The following is a 16,845-nucleotide window of genomic DNA, read 5'->3' as shown; positions in this document are numbered from 1 at the left end:
GGGCTTGGACATGGCCACGGCCCAAAGCTGCCTGGCACGACAGCGCTGCTAATGAACAGATTTAATAGCAGCCAAGCGAGCCGCTTTATAACCCCGGCAATAGGCAGCGCGCAGGCAAGATTAACTTACTTTGCAAAGAGATGATAAATATTCTCTGGTTCCCCATGCACATTGCTCCTCTGCACAAATGTTTTGGGAGAGAAAAGAGAAAGATTGGTGTCATCCTCACCCTGCTGCTTCGCCCAGGAGCTGGGGGGCTGGATACGGCCCCGCTGCCCTCTCACCTTTCCTCCCCACCCGGGGCTGTTTGCGAAATGCTGTCACCGCCTCGTGTTAAGGTGAACCATCTGGTGGTGTTAATGTCCTGGCATTGACTGGTTTGGCTGTCTCAGCACCCCAGTTTTGGGTGCTGGGGGTCCCCAGGGGCAGGGCTCCCCGCTCCCCCCCCCCGCCCCCGGCTCCTTCCGATGCCGGAGCCGAGTGTTGCTCTTCCCATCCCGCAAATGGGACCGTCTTGTAAAATATTTTGAAATCCACTGACAAAAAAAGCACTCTGTCAGAGGTAGATATTATTGATGTTGTTATTATTGCATCGCTCGTCTCCGCTGCAAAGGATGCCTGACCATGCTGACAGCTGCTATTAAGAAAGTTGCACAGCCAGTGTTTCTGGGGATATAATTCTTTCTGAGCAAAGTTAAACACTAAAAGGGGTTATTTCACGAAGCAAAAGCAAGAGCTGTGAAGAAGTTTCTCCGTGACATGTGAATAGCAATCACGTTGTGTATTAGCTGGGAACAAACCTGCTGGCGGATCCCTCAGCGCTCTGCGGGGAGGCAGAATCCAGCGTCCCCATTCTGCAGACGCAATGGGCAAACTGGGTGAAACATCCCAGGTGGTTAGGGTAATCCGGAGGGGAAACCAAATTTCTGCCACAGGGCCCAAAAAAAATAGAAACAGGCTATTTTTCCTAATATTGGCAAAGTTTTGAGCACAGGCAGCCCAATATACAGCCTCAGCCCCTTTATGGCTTCAGCATAAAGGCAGGAGATGTGCGGCAGCTTGGACTGGGTTTTCTACCAGGCATTAAAATCGGGGAGGGGGGAAGAGGAGCAGGCGGACCGGAGCAAACTGAGCACGCATCAAAGCCTGCGACGGTCGCTTGTAACACCTGAGGGTCGCTAATAAGTTTTATTAGGGGTTTTATTGGCACTTGGGTGCCTGCGGTGCGCAGGATGGAGCAGAGCAGAGCAGAGAAGGGGGGCTGTGTGTCTTTCCTTAGCGCGTCCTGTTGTTTAAAGCAGCGCTGGGCGCTTCTGAGCCTTGCTCTTGAGCTAAGCCTCGGCTCGGGGAGGACCGGGAGGCTCGAGGTCGGTGTCGCTGCCCAAACCGCGTCCGTCGCCAGCAGGATCCCGGGCAGGTGGCACAGGCTGCCATCCATTAGCAATTTCCACAGCGCAGCAATTTATCCCTGTCATTTAGGGTTCATGTGCTATTATTTAGTCTATTTCCAAGATCTTATTACATTTTTTATTCATAGGGAGGTTAGATTTATATATTGAAGATCAATAAGAGGCTCTATCATGGCTACATTATTAATAAGGAATACATTATATGTAGACAGACAGCCCACTCTATTGGATTTACTTAGCAGATATGCTTTTTGGGGGCAATTCTGAAAATTTACTACCTGTTCGATCTCTCCTTGCATCTCCCTGGGCTCCCATCCCTCCCTCCTTCTGTGCAGGGATAATACCAACTTTATTTAGCAGCGTGCGTCCTCTGTCCCTGCAGATGACACTGTCGTGCCTCTGTCCTCGAGCAGCCCCAAAATCCAAAATCTGCACGAGAAGCAGCTCGTGTGCTGCGGGAAGAGCCGAGAGGGGAACAGATTTGACCAAGGTCGCACGGGGATGTGGCAGAAAATCTCCAAAACTGGGTGCTGTGCCAGGTGTTTTAGGGTGACCACTTCCCACCCCCTTCACAGTCAGCATCCCCTGATGCGCCCACACATAAATCTGATTCTAATCAGCAGTAATTAATTCTAATCATCGTAATTAACAGAGAGTGGGAAAATATTAGCTGGAATAATCCAATCTGATCGGTCTGATGCTGTCTTTGCCTGGGAAACCTGCGGAGGGATAAGGCAACTCATCCCCACTGCACTTGTATCCTGTCAAGGTTTTATGAGTGCACAAACCATCGGGCTCATCAGAAGCGATTCCAGCTCTGGTTCAAGCTCTGGCCTCCTTCAGCTAATTACCAGCCCGGCGGTTAATCACGGTAAGGGGCTGGTTCCTCCCTCTGCTTTGGCTGCTTGTACTGGGCAGGGGTTGCTGTGCTTGGCCTTGTGCCTTGCACCATGGGGCCAAGGGGTCTGTAGCACTGTGCAGCCTTGGCTTTCCTGGCTTATAAAAATAAGGGATTCAGCCGAAAATTCCTTTGGCAACACCCAAATGCCAGCAGCACCCTTGCGTCTGCTCCACGTGGGTGAAGCCCTCTCCGTCCCCATGCTGCAAGGCTCAACAGCAACCCAAGGGGGAAAAGGGGGAGAAGGAAGCACGAGCGGTTCCCCCAGATCCGCTGTGCGTGCTGGTTAAGGTGAGCGGGGCTGGTCGGGAATGCGCAGCGTTGCAGCTTCAGTCCAGGGGCGGAAAAATCAATAAATTGCATATAGTTCTTGCATACTGAAAATGGCTTTGCTTCCTCCGGCGCACTTAGAATTCAGGAGCTCGCCGCTCCCAGCCTCGCGCTCGTGCGCGGAAGAGAGCGGAGGAGGGTTTACACGTCTTTAATTATCATCCCTTCTTTGGGTGAGCGGTGTCAGATGAGAGTTATAAGGAGAATATCTAAGATGATACAACTGGTACAGTCAGCAGCCTTCAAACACAGCCACCGTTGTGTATTAGCAGAGCATGAGCTGGATCATTCCCCAACCTCACTCTTTTATATTTGAAAAAATAATGATCTGGTCCATTTTTTTTTTTTTCTCCAGCTCTTCCAAAACCTCTCTCTTTCTTCCTTGTTCCCTCAAAAGATGACCCAACCCATACGGCATGTAAGAGTCCTCCAAAGTCCCAGATCATTCCCCTTCTCTTCACAATAAGCTGCATCCTTGATCAGAATAAAATAAGGTATTAAGAACTTTTAGCTACACTATTTATTATGCTGCAGCTTGCTGCTTGTTACAGGATTTCTCAGCCATTATACGATTTTGGAGGGGATTCTTTTGTTGTTGTTCTCTCAGAAGCTTGTAGCACTTACAAGTGTGCTGTACAATATTATAATCACCTAAATTAGAAGTGTCCCTGCTGTAGGGTGCTTTGTGTTGACTCTGCAGTGGCTATGTAGGAAGAACCTAAAGCCACCAGCCCCGTGGGCATGCTGCGAGTGTCCCCAGGGGGGAATCGTGGCAGCAACAGGGCTGGGGACAGCTCGAGGTGTGTGTGGCAGGGCTGGGTTTGGGGCTTGAAGATGCAAACGATGCTTGTATAAGCGCAGGCTCCATCGCTTCGCCGGTGCCCTTACAGAAATACCTGCATCAGGGCCAAGGAGGGAACAGAACATCGGCGCCTGAAGAGGTGAAACGCTCCTCGAAAATTCAGGGGGTGATTTGGGGCAGAATGAGGGACAAAAGCCAAGATTCCCATTTTTTTTTTTTTGGTCCCAGGAACGGAGTTAGAAGCCAGGCACAGCCGGGCAGCAGCATCCCCATCCAGCGAGCCCCCTCGGCACGGCGCGGGGCAGAGCAGGCAGGTTAGCCAACAGGTTGGAGAGGAATTGGTATGCAAGAAACAGGCAAGGCAGCCTTTATATCAGAGCCTCACAAAGGCAATTCTCAGCAATTGATATAAAAAGGTGTCAGTTCTGGTTTAAGTACTGTATTACCAGCAAAGATTTATCTGCTTCAAAGGCAGGCCTCATGCCACCGAGGGAATAAACAGCTCTTCTCCTTATCTCTTTCGCATAGCGCAATATTTTCTCTATTCGACTTTGGCTCCAAAAAAAGACTTCTTCTCCCACTTTGTTATTCGCATATTGCAATTGAAAACAATATGCCGTGTTCCCTGGGGGGTGCCACGGGGAGGGTGGCTCCTGGGGGCGCTGGGATGGAGCGGGGAGGAGGCTGACATCAGGCAGAGCAGAGGCTGCAGGACGGGGTCGGCAGCCCCAGAGGGGATTTCCGCAGGCACCACAGCGGTGCCAGGAGCATCTTTCCCAGGGATGGGAGCAGGAAAGGCAGATGGAGGCCTGGAGGCAGCGGGGTCTCTGTCTTCTAGAAAACATCTCCGGCAGCCGTGGCAAGGAGGAGGAGCACGTTCCCCAGCAGCCGATTCTCTGCAGAAAGCCTGGAGACAAACTGCTCCCCATCCTGCTCTTCGCCGGGCTGATCCATGGCGGCTTTCACCTCCTCGTGTCTCTATTTCCTCAAAAAAAAAGGGAGCCGGGGAAGCCCGAGCACGCCCCATGTGCCAGAGCATCCGCGCTCTGCCCCCGCGCCAGCCCCGGGCGATGCTGCTGCAGAGCTCGCTGTGCTCTGCGGTGCCTCTTCCAAATAACTCCAGCAGCCTGGCTTTAAAATTATGTCTTTAAACATATTTATACAAGCCACATATATTTTACATGCCTGCACAATGCATTTTATGAAGCATATAAAAAAAGCAGATAGAAATTATCTATTTCTCCCATACAGCTTGTCTCTTTTTGGGGGGAGAGATAACAAGGACCTATTTCATTTTGCTGTTTGCTGCAGGATGCCATGCAATAAATTGAGAAGCGAAGTTTTGAAAAATGCTCCTTTTTTTTTTTTTTTTTTTTTTTTCCTTTTTAATGCCATTCTGAGCTGGAAAGACCTAGCAAACGGAAAACATTATTTGCAGGCTATCAGCCCAGAGTCCCTTTTGCTCCTCTCTCTTGTTTGCTCACTGAAATGAATGGGCTCTTTTGGCAGCGAGGATCATAACGTTAATCGGAACTAAAGAGCATTGTGTTTGCGAAGAATCAAAGATCTTCCCCTTTGCAAACTTTGCAAAACAGTTCTTCAGATATTTGGGAACAATTAGATCAAGCCGAGGCGCAGGCTGCTGCCGCCGGGCGCTGATCGGCAGCGCTCCTCTTCATCAAATATTCAGCACGGATATTTCATTATCAGCCTAATTCATACACCGCGTCCACGGCTGGGTGGTTTTAGAAATTAAACTGTACTTTCACCTCGAACGGAGGCAGGCGGTGGCAGGCGGCGAGGAGGAGAGCAGCAGCCCTCCCGGGTGGGTTGGGAGGGGGCTGCGGCAAGCAGGGCCGTGCGTGGCTTCACCTTTCCTAAGCAAAAAAATTGATCGCCTCCAAAGCGAATAAAGCCAGCAAGCTGTGCAATTACGGCAGTGTACAGGAGTTAATTAGTCACTTGCCTTTGCTGGAGGGAGCCCTACGGAGCGCCGGCTCAAGCTGGGTTTGCTGGCGGGGCCGAGCCACGTTCAGCATCTCGGGGCTGGGACGAACCAGATAAATTCAGCTCGTCGCTGCTGCTGGCCCTGACGCTGGGAGGAGCGACGAGTATGGCCACGCTGCCAGTGAAACGCGGTTCTGAGCGGGATGTGACCCGGGGAGGGGAGAACGGGTCTAGCTGTGGTGCGTCGTTATGAATTCTGCTTTACGTGCTTGCAAAAAAAAAAAAACACCCGTGTCTACGCTCTGGGAGGGTTTACAGGCAAATAAATCTGTCGATACTGTGAGCTGGAAACCATCAGGACCAGGCGTTTGTGCCTGGCCCCGGCTTTACAACGCTGGCAATTAAACTTCTCGTCTGCAGGCGGGCTCTCGGAGGGGCTGGCGGTGCTGGGCGCGCAGCGCTGCTGGCGGCTGGCGGCTGCCTCGAGTAGTTTACGAGCACTTGAAGTGGCTGAACGGGAGTCAGGAGCATCCTCGTGCCTGTATATCCATCTCAGAGAGGCGAAAGCATCCGATTATCCCCCGGGGCTTCTCAGGCAGGAGTCTGTGCAGCCGTTAGTGCCTGTGCAGCGAAGGGGACTTGCCCAGGAAGCCTCAGCCATGGGCACAAAACCCACAGAAACCCCAAATCCGCGTGATTTGTACACTGACAGCACAATGTGGTTGAAAAAGGCCAAAGAACTTAAATGTTACAGAGGGGAATGCAAAACCAAGGGCAGGCACAAGACTCACGTCCTTCAGAAGGTGCCTTACGAGTGCCCACAAGCCTGATTTCACCCCAAACCATGGCGTGGTTATCCTGCACGAGGCCGCGCAGCCGCACGCCGTGGTCCTGGCTTGTCAAAACTTGCCGGTCGCTGGGGATTTGTTGGGTTCGTGTATCACTGTCAGGGCTGCACCTAGCCCCGCCGGCCGGCTCCTCTCCGTGCCATTACCGATGCAGACACTCGAGCTACAGCGGCAGCGTGAGCGGCCGGACCGGGCTCCTGCATACAGATCAGCCCGGGGCTGGGGAATATTGAAATACAAAGGAAAAAAAAAAAAAAAAAGAAAAAAACAATGCATTGCACCAAAGCATGGCAGCTCTCTGCTGCTCTCCTCCCCGCGCCTTGCCTATTAAAAACCGCGGCAGGTGGAGGTTTCTCCAACCTGCCGAAGTGTTTGGCCACCGGCTACCGGAGGCAGGAAAACTTTTGGATTTATTCATGGCCACCTGTCAGGGGCTGTCATTCCCCACTCTGAGCTACGGCCTCAAGTTTGCTGTTCTATAAATCAGCTCCTCTTGGACATAATAACTCTTCTTTATGGGCTCTCTCCCCTTCATAAATAAACCTCATTCCATATGTATATAGTGCGAATGGTGAGCCTGATTTGCAGCTCCCTGCAGGCGCCGCTGGCTTCTCTCTGCCAGCTCCCTGGTGGCTTCGGAGGAGACCTGGGCATGCAGGAGGAGGCTGGGTGCTCGTTCCCATCCGAATTCACCTATGGCACAGCAGGGAGTGGAGCCAGCAACTTGGGGAGGCCGCGAGATGTGAAGAAATTCAGCGTTTGCTGAAATCAGGGCCGAGCGAGGAGATGTGGCATCGGTGTCCCCCCGCCAGGAGCGTGCAGGGAGCAGAGGTCAGCCCAGCCTCAGACAAAGACCTTGTTTCAGCCAAAACGGCAGGGCAATTTATGCGCCCTGCTGTCCATATGAAGAATGGACCCCTCTATTTCTGTCCCCTGGCTGGTATTTTAATGGCAGATTAACAGGAAATCGGGCTAAAGGTGCAATCTGCCCGTTTTTTCCCTTAAAGAGGCTGCAGAAGTGCACGTAGGCAATGGCAGTCAGGTTTTCCTTGAAGGCAGCACCGGTAGGCCCTGTGACAAGGCCCGGGGACCTCACCCCAAATAATTTCCCCCAGCCCCTCGCTGCCCTTCCTGCTGCCTTCGTCACTCTCTCAGTGATGCCAAGGATCTCACAGCGGTGCCAGAAATGCTGAGACCGGACTCAACCCAAGTTCGTGCAGCCCGCCGATGGCAATAAAATCAGTTCTCGTCCACTCCTAGCCCAATTTTCTGCCGCACCAGCATCAAATCCAAGGGCAGGGGGACAGAGCAGCCTGTACCTGGAGCGTGCCGCTGCGTGCCGAGTGGGGAAGCCTTAAATCCTTTTTTTATTTTTGAGCTCCCCCTTTGCGCAGCAGCGCCCGTGCCCGCCTGGCGCTGAGCCTGCCCCGCACGCTGCCGCCGTCCCAGCCCCGGTGTGCGACGTGCTCGCGCGGGGCTGCCGCTGCCCAGATCATCATTTGGAGCGGTTTAACTTGGCAACTCCCGAAGCGAGGAGAAGATGAAGCCCGAGCGATGCATTTTTCATAGCTCCAGCCAGCTCCTTGCCAGCCGGGGAGAGGCAGGGAGGGGGATGCAGGATGCTGAGCACCTCGCAGACCCCAAACCCTTTGGTGCTGCGGACCCACGCAGCAGCTCAGGAGGGCCGCTGTGGTCCAGGCTGGGTTTTTTTTTGGTCCAGGCTGCTTTTTTTTTTTTGGCACCCAGGAACTCGCAGGCAGCTCCCCTCCTCCTGCAGCCGTCTCCAGCCGAGACCGTTCGCACATTATCAGCCTCCTGACTATTAACAAAGCCGTCGGCTGCCGAGAATTACTTAGAGATCATAACGCAGTCTGATCGATACTGCTCTCACCCACGTCCCTGCACGACGCTTGCAGCCGAAGCACCGGGACCTGCAGTGCGTGCTGCCGTGGGCCTCCCGAGCTCCCCACACCACAACGCATCCGTCCCCAAATCCGCATCCATCCCCAAATCCGCATCCGTCCCCAAATCCGCATCTGTCCCCAACTCCGCATCCGTCCCCAAATCTGCATCCGTCCCCAAATCCCCATCCGTCCCCAAATCCCCATCCGTCCCCAAATCCGAGCGGTTCGGGGAAGTTGCTCGTGGCCAAGCATGGGCGAAGCACCCAAGGTGAACTTCCCTTTACGGCTGAGCTGTGGCTCCTCCCCACCAAAAGCAGCCCGGCTCCTCTCTTCCTCGCTTGTCCCCGTGAAATAATATCGCAATCAAGTGCCTGCCCAGATTTACACCGGGGCGATCACGGCTCCTGATGCAATGTCACCCGGGTTTATGGAGATGCTGCTGATGTGGACCAGTGAGCACGGTGACAGCAGCGCGATGCCGGGAAGCTTCACGGGGCTGCTCCTGATTTACATCCCTGATTCCACTTAATCTGAGGCGCAGCCAGTGCAATCCAAGTCAAAAGCAGTTTATACCAATGTGGCAAAAATTTGGCCCGTAAATTTTCTTTAGAGCACAAGGATTTCGAGCACGCCTGCCCTAGATTAAGCCGTGTCCTTGTCAGTCTTGAACTGGAGAGGAAATAAATCCCTCTCTCTCTTTTTTTTTTTTGCCTGCCCTACCTGGCTGTAAAACCAACACCTGGTCAGACCCAAGCCCTGCCTCTGTTTGGGCTCACCTGTGGCGGGTGGCAGAAATGTCGTTAGCGTTAATTGCTGCTCATACAGAAGGGAAACTGGGGCTGGGAGAGAGACGGGGAGGGCCCAAGGTTGCTGCAGAGCCCAGAAATCAGCCAGGGGGAATAAAAACTGCTATAGCAGGGGCAGTGCCTGAGAGCATCACACCGCCGCGGCCACGCTCCTATGGGGCTGGCGGCAAGTGTAATTAAAGGCTTCGTTACCAGCCGTGCTCGCGCCCGGGCAGCGGGGAGGCGCGGCGAGCAGCTGGGCCACCAAACCCCGCTGCGCGGCTCCGCTCCCCTCGCTTCACCGGTTTGTGACAAATTTACAAATCCTTTAAATACGGAGAGCTGAGCGTCCCCCCCCCCGGGAGGGCCAGATGGCTGCAGCGGCGCTGGAACGGCGCTCAGAGCAGAGGGAGCTTTTTGGTGGCTAATGTCTGCGTGCGCTGTGGGTGCCGGGAGGTGCTTCATTAGCGTGGGGCACTAATGAAGTGCCCTCCTCCTCCGCCTGTCCCTCTGCGCCCCATCCCGTTGGGATTTGCTTTATCCCCGTTGGGGCCGGGCTGATGCGCACGGGAAGAGCCTCGGCGAGAGGGCAGCGGGCACGCACGGGGCACAGATAAATCAGGGGATAAATGCGGGGACGGCAGGCTCGTTGCCCATGGCACAGGAACGGTTGCCCAGATTGCTTAACAGGTTGCCCAAAGAGGTTGTGGATGCCCCATCCCTGGAGGTGTTCGAGGCCAGGCTGTGTGGGGCCTTGGCCAACCTGATCTGGTGGCTGGCATCCCTGCCTAGGGCAGGGGGTTGGAACTTGGTGACGTTTAAGGTCCCTTCCGACCCCAATCATTCTGTAATTCTGTGTTTTATAACGGGTGTCTGCCTGGTGCCAGCTCCTGCCCTGTCCTCCCGGCCCCAGCCCCGCTGCACGTGTCCTGTCTCGGGCTGAGCAAATACATCCCATTGATTTTTCTCAAAATGTGATGCGCACACAAAAACCAACGTGTGTAAAATGTGTCGGTGTTTGGGGGGAACAATTGCTCTTCTTGCCTGCCCCCAAAAAATCAATTGTGAGAGCTTATGTAAAAATACAATGGCACTAAACTCCAAATAATTAGGTGATTGTGCTAAGCGAACATCTTATTTAAAAATGGCTCAGCAGTACACGTCTGCGAGACACAATCTAATCAGAATGAACCAGGAAATGTAGCAGTTTCCAGGTGAGTAAGCTGAAATGCCAGAGTCTTTGTATGAAAGGGAGGGGGAAAAAAAAATAGGGTTGGAAATGACAAGGGAAGGAAAGGAGAGGAATCAGCTACATAGGCAGGAGTAATTGCAACACATTGCCATCATTATTTCTGAGCAGCAAGCACAGCAAAAAGAATGAGGAGGAAACATGAAATTAAATCAAATATGATTACCGAACAAATAGAAAAGGACCAGCTATTTTTTTTTTCTTTTTTATTCTTTTTTTGTGGCGCGCGTTTGGGATTGAGGAGATGGCTGGAGAGGAGGCAGGGGTGGGACAGGGAGCTGGGTCTGCCTCCGTGTCCCTGCTGGGGCCGTGCTGGAGCAGCCAAGCCCTTCGGGTAGGGAAGGAGCAGGGAGAACAGGTGGGAATCTGCCGCCTGAAAAAATGCTTTTCATCCCATTCTCATGCAAATGTCACAGCAATGAAGAACAAGGAAGTTCAGCACAGGTAGCAGGGCATAATTGCTTTGGAACAGATTGCTTTTTGGAAAAACAAACCCCACTCTTTTTCTTTTTTCTTTAACTTTGAGCTCCCCGGGGCACCAGCTGCTCCTTCGCACCCGGTGCTCGCTGTGCAGTGCTCCCGTCCCCGTGAGGACTTCGCCTCCTTGCCTTGCTCTTGGAGAGAGCCCCCTGGGTCTGTGAAGTTCAGCGCATGGGAAACGAGGTGGCGCATCCACAGTGAGTGACCCTAACCCTAACTATGAGTGACCCTAACCCTAATTGTGACCCGTGAGCAGGGCCAGCTCACGTGTGTGCTCAAGGGACAAGGGTGCCAGCTGCACCCCCGAGGAGCCAGCTGCAAGAGCGTGGACAGCACAGGAGCAGGTTGCAAAGCAGCTACGCACGGCCGTGCCTTTGGAGAGGCTCCTTGAGCAGGGGCATTTGCACAAGCGCTCGCTAAGCCCCCCCAGACCTCATCTCCCCGCTGCTCCCTCCAGATGTGTCTGTTAGCCTGCGTGCGCTGAGCCCAGGTATCTCCATGCTGGGGAGGTTTGATGGAGCATAGAGGCACAGGCTCCATAAAAAAAAAATGAGCAGGATAAAAGCCAACCCTGTAGGTGATGTGGGCACGATCATATGGTGGCGTGGGGGAAATATCGAGGATGCTGCCATGAAAATGGGCGCTGCCACTTTTGGGGCAGCTTCTAGCCATAACCAAGACTCAAAATGCCCGTGAAGTGGGGTGGGAAAGGCAAAGATCCCACCTGAGCTGCCAGAGCAGGCGCCATATCAGTGGTGCAACACGGGTTTTAATTTACTTATTTTTAACCATAAATAGCCAAAAAATAAAAACAAAATTGATCCCATTTCCAGTTGAAATGGGCAAACCATAATATTGATGGTTTGCAATGGATTCGAGATGAATTGAATTCCTCCACCAGCCAGAATCCCTCTTTTAACAGCGGATATATCGAAGCCATAAATTCCCGAGGACAGGATTGGTATGCAATAGCATAATATATCTTCTATTCAATCTTTTATACATTATGCTTTGTCCTGCATTTGGGTAGAAATATTTATGGACTGGGAGATGCTCTTTGAAGAAGTATCAGCCCTAAGGGTCCTCCTGCCGGCCGTGCTCGGTGGCCTTGGGTTATTCGAAGGGATGTTGCAGAGACGTGCGTCTGTGCTGCTATGCAGGGGACACGGATCCAAGGATGCAAAACTTTTAATGTTCAACGTGTGCTTGATTTGGGTTTGGTTTCTGACCCTGAGGATGCCTGGAGCAAGTCAGTGTGCTTCACAGCCTCTCTGGTTCCCCAAACCCCAAATAATAGCTGTATGGCACGAGACACCCCGGGACACCAGCAAGTCCCTGCCTCTCCTCTCTGCAGGCACAGTAGGGGACTTCAAAACTCATTTTGCTGGATTTTTCTGTGGGTTTCTTTCTCTGCTGTGAATGGGAAAAACACCAAGGAAGTGCACTTTAAATCGGTAAACAAAAAGAGGAATTCTCCCGAATCATAATTTCCTTTCATGTGCCTCTGCCTTTAGGCTCCTGGCTGGCAAAATTAAAGAAATACAATTAAACTGTAGCTGGCTCCCCAGTGCCTCTGTGCAAACTAAGGAAAAATACTACTGGCACACGTGGCTAGACTACCAGAAAAAGCACCCATAACTTAGCTGCTTTAATTTAAGCTCCTATTCACATCCCTGTCAGCAGCCAGGAACTGCTCCCATCTGCTGCTGCTCCAGAGTCTTGCATGAAGTGCGCTGGCAGGTCTCACCTCCGTTCCTCATGGGCAGGTGCCAGCGAGCTAAAAATACAGCCCGGAATGACCCGCTTCTTGGCAGCCTCCTGGAAGCCTGAGAGCTGCAGCAAGCCAGGCTCTGGCACGGAGCAGGGCTTCGTTTTTCATTGGGAAAGGTGCTTTTCCGTCGCATCCACCGCGGCACCTGGCTGGCGAAGTCTTCTTGCACGGGCAAGGCTGGCTCCGACAAGAAATGTCCAGATGTCCCCAGGAAGTCCTGGACTTGGCAAGGTGATTGCAACGTGGGAATGGTGCTGCAGAGAAGCCGAGCAGAAACGAGCATCTCCATCCCATGGGAAGCTCTGATGCGCTACTTGGTGCTCCATAAAAAATTGAAATATCTTCTCTTTTTGCAGAAATAAGAGCAGCCCGTGTGCTGACTGGCTTTGCTGGCAGGAATCTGCTTGCCCACACGTTGGCATTGCCCTGCAGAGACGCCAGCCCTCCCAGATTTGGGTTCCTGGACATCTGTGCGTTTTGCATTTATCGGCGCAAATCCTGCCTGGGATGTTGTCCTCCCACCTTGTGCTGCGCACCTCATGCACCCCAACAGGCACCAGATAAATCAGCAGCTGGTCCCCGTGGTCCTGGGCAAGCCGTGCCAAGAAAAGTCAGAGGCGAGCAAAGAACTCAAACCCCATCTCCCTGACTTCTGGAGAGGATTTTATCTCATTAAAACAAACGAGCAGATGACTGTTGCCTGTGTCGACAGGGGGACTGCGCTTCATGATTACACTTTATAAACCCCAAGCTGTTTAGTGCCTTGGCAGATAAGTTCAGCTTTTAAGAGGAGGAGATACAGTCGGGGGGTTGTACATTTAATAGACTCCTCGTGCGTGCGTGCGGCTGGGTGATAACACCACGAGCCCAAGCTGCATGTGAGGCTCCAGTGTCCGCATCACAAAGGGATGCGGCCACCCCTGCCCATCCCTCCAGGACACGTCCCAAAAAGTGATGGCAGGGCGAGAGGGAACCCCTCTGCAAAGGGGTTTCTGAGGTTTCTGAGCCTCGTCCGCGTCCAGCGTCTTCCCAAAGCTGCTTCCAGGGCTCGTCTCCCCACCACCAGATGTAATGGATGCACATAACGTAAAGCACATCTTAATCAATGTGAGAGATTCTGCTTAAAACCCAATGATTTTGATCTGGAGCCTGACAACGTGGTAATTTATATGCAGCACAGCATAACCAAAGAGCTTGTTATGCAAACACAGACCACTGATTTGACAAATCTCCTGGAAACAGAATTAATGTCTGTATTCTGTGAAAAGATGTAATTTATTTTAATATTTTAAAGACAGAAAATTATATATGCGTACATATGTGTGTATAAATAGAGCCAAACAGAAAAATAAACACATATGCACATGCATCTCTATATATTTACAAATATTTCAGTAGAGCCATGTGAATTGGCGTGAACAGCAGGGAGAGGGATGGATGGAGGGACGGATGCGTGGACAGACAGATGGGTGGATGGATGGATGCATGGATGGGTGGATGGACAGCTATTTAGTGGATATAGATCATCGTGTTTCGACTGATGTCGATGGGATTATGTTGATTTACACCGGTTTCAGACGTGGCCAAAAGCAGGCAGTTAATTGGATCCATACTGATAGTCTGGCTCTCCTAAGCTGCAGAGAAATGCTGATATTACCCAGCGAAGGGCCTGGCCCTCGAACACAATTGCTGCAGACTTTGTGCCACGGTGCTCAGCAGCACGATGCTGAATTGGAAATGACCTCCTGATTATCAGAGCCATCTCTCGCTGTGCTTATTTATGGGCGGCAATAATATTAGTGTAATATTATTGTTGTCCTTTTTGCAGACTGTGCTTTATTTACGGTGATGAGGTAGGAAACACAGTCTGCATAATTGAGGTTTTGATGGAACGAAACATATGTGAGAAATTTCTTAATTTGATTTCAGACACACACACACACACCGCTCGCTACCCAGTCTCCTTATCTTCCCGTCTATTTGTCTTTCTCCATATGGACACATCCATTTATCTATCGCTCTGTTACTTCTGAGGCTCCTGCTTCCACAGGATCCAGTTCTTTGCTATTTACGGAGGAGGCAGAAAGGCTGCCGAGAGCACAGACGGGCAGGAAAGATAGCTCCTGCAGGGGAGGCTGAACGTGGGCACGGGGGGAGAGGAAGCTGGGGAGGAGAAAGACACCTCTGGAAAAAAAGGGAAAAAAGAGAAAAAAGATTTTCTCTTTTTTTTTTTTTTTTTCGAAAAGTTTTATTTTCAAAGTTTGGGGCGTTGAGCTGATGCTTGGGAAACGCGCGGCCCTGCGAGGACGCAACCTGGCAGCGCACGCTGGGGGCAGCCAACGCCGCCTGGGTGTTTTATACTATTTGCATATCTTTTAATGACCTCCCTGTGCTGTTCGATTATCGATAGGCGTACAGGAGCCTTCGGACCGACGGGGACGGGGTCAATACCTGCAGTCTCTGGGCAGCTCACCCCGCCGGGGCCGGCTGCTCGCGGGGACGCAGCTCACGGCAGCGCCCGTCGATACGGGAGCACTTTCCTTCCCCCTTCGGGAAGGCTGAATCGATGGGCAGCCATCGATCACGCTCCTCGTGTCCTGAGCCCCAGCTCGCCTCCTTTCCCCCTGCTCCCCCGACCCCATCCTTATTACCCAGCCAGGCAGCCCCCCCTTGCGCGGCAGGCTTTGCCCTGTGCATGTACAGCTTCCTACGGGCAACGCTATCTACATATTGTGCAAGCAGGAGAGGCTGTAGGAAACTAATTAAGCATTCTGTCCTCCTTTTGCCTCAAAGATGCTATGCAAAACCAAAGCCTATTGAATGTTCAAGCAGAATTCTTATTAATTTTATGGGGGAGATAGGAGAATAATTGCCTGGAAACCTGGTTTAAAGAATGGAAACAGACTGTCTCTTCTTTCTTACTTAATTTGTATTGACTTCTTCATTTTTATTTTTGGGAGCTGAATACGTGGAGTGTGATTTTCAGTGCTTTAAAATGTGTATTATGTCCCCACTTGAGGAGTTGCTGTGAAGTGGGCTAGACGAGAGAAAATGCGCCGCACCGAATGCAAGCGAAATAGTAACAATAATCGTAATAAGGCAAATGTCAGGGCTGTCGCCGCGCCGTGCACCGCGGCACCAACGCTTCCTGAAGGCTCCCCGAGCGCCCCAGCTGCTGGGGATCGCCTTCGGCAGCCCGGGGCGAGCTTTGGCAGACACAACACGGCCGTGCCACGCAGGACACGCGTGCTTGCCCACGTGCGCGGCAGCTCCCCGTCACGCTGAGGTCAATTAATGCTAATTTTGATGGTGCAAGGTTGCTTGAAGTCCCCCCGCTGCCTCCTGCATGATGTCTGCAGCGCTGGGCACAGGTTTCGGGGGGCTCCGCTCCTGGCGTCGTGGCACGGAGACCTCTCCCCTGGAGATCCTGCTGTGAATCTCCTCAAACAGCATCCTCCTTGCAGAGGGATGGAGAAATCCTTAGCTGGGAAAGGGAGAAAGATGCCCAGCACGACGCAGCAGGGCAGGAGGGATGGGGAGGCACGGACCAGCTCAGCACCTTTCCTTTTGCACGTGGCCGCTGCTTGCACCCCCGGTCCCGTTACCCAGGGCTGGGATTTGCCCTGGCACCAGCAGACCGTGCCCAGGACCGACAGGCAGGAGCTGGGCAGGGATTTGGGGCGTTTCAGCCCAAATCGTCCACATCAGCCCCTGGTCCCATAGAGCTCCCAGCCCCGCAAACGCGCCGGGCGCCCCTCTCCTCCGCGCCCCTTCTTCTCCATGTTCTCCCGTGCAGGAAGATTGGCAGTGACCTTTAAATGTCATTTCCAAATGCCAGCCCCAGCTAAGTGGCTACAAAACGCAGTGTTTATGCTCGATTATGGGGAGTGATGGGCCCGAACCGCTCACCTCCTGATGGGAGCAAGACGGGGGCGCTGCAAAAAGCAAAGGGCCCCTTGGGCGCTCCGTGGCCGCGCTCCTTCCACCGTCACTAAAGATGCACAGGGACCACCCCGGACCCTCATCCTGCCTCCCCACGCAGGAGGGAGCCCTGTGCGCCCAGGGAATTTTTATTTTATTTTATTTTTTTCCCCTTTCTGCTTGCACACGGTGCATTAGCAAACACTTGAGAACGGGGATGAGTTTCCACGTGGGAGACCAAGTGTGGCTAAGAAGGGCCGGGGCTCGCAGCAACGTGGACCTCAGCCCGGCCGCCGCGCCCCCGGGGTTTGCAGCGCCCTGCTCCTCGCTGCCCTGTGCCCACCGAGGACCTGGGGCTGCAGACGGCGCTCCCTGGGCTGGAAAGTGCCGGCCGTTCGGGTCACCAAGCTGGTGCAAGGATCAGGGCTCCCCTGGTGCTGAGCCCCTGCTTTTGCCCCAACCGGTGGCACACAGCAAGCCAGACAGCGTGATTTGCCCTGC

General features: G+C 52.9%; 1 long non-coding RNA gene across 7 annotated transcripts in view; it reads left to right on the top strand.

Moving 5' to 3' along the window:
• Window positions 1–16,534, top strand: part of LOC308183113 — a 120,052-nt gene extending 103,518 nt beyond the window's left edge. For 5 of the 7 annotated variants that reach the window (XR_013942287.1, XR_013942288.1, XR_013942289.1 and 2 more), the window contains one exon: window positions 10,699–16,534. This is a non-coding gene — a long non-coding RNA (uncharacterized lncRNA). The remainder of the gene's footprint in view (window positions 1–10,698) is intronic. The other 2 variants (XR_013942290.1, XR_013942291.1) reach the window with 2 other exon arrangements.
• The last annotated feature ends 311 nt before the right edge of the window (window positions 16,535–16,845 follow it).

Source organism: Anser brachyrhynchus (genome assembly GCF_964034855.1).
Source record: "Anser brachyrhynchus genome assembly, chromosome: 26".
Lineage (NCBI taxonomy): Eukaryota > Metazoa > Chordata > Aves > Anseriformes > Anatidae > Anser > Anser brachyrhynchus.
This window is presented reverse-complemented; position numbering and strand designations above follow the sequence as displayed.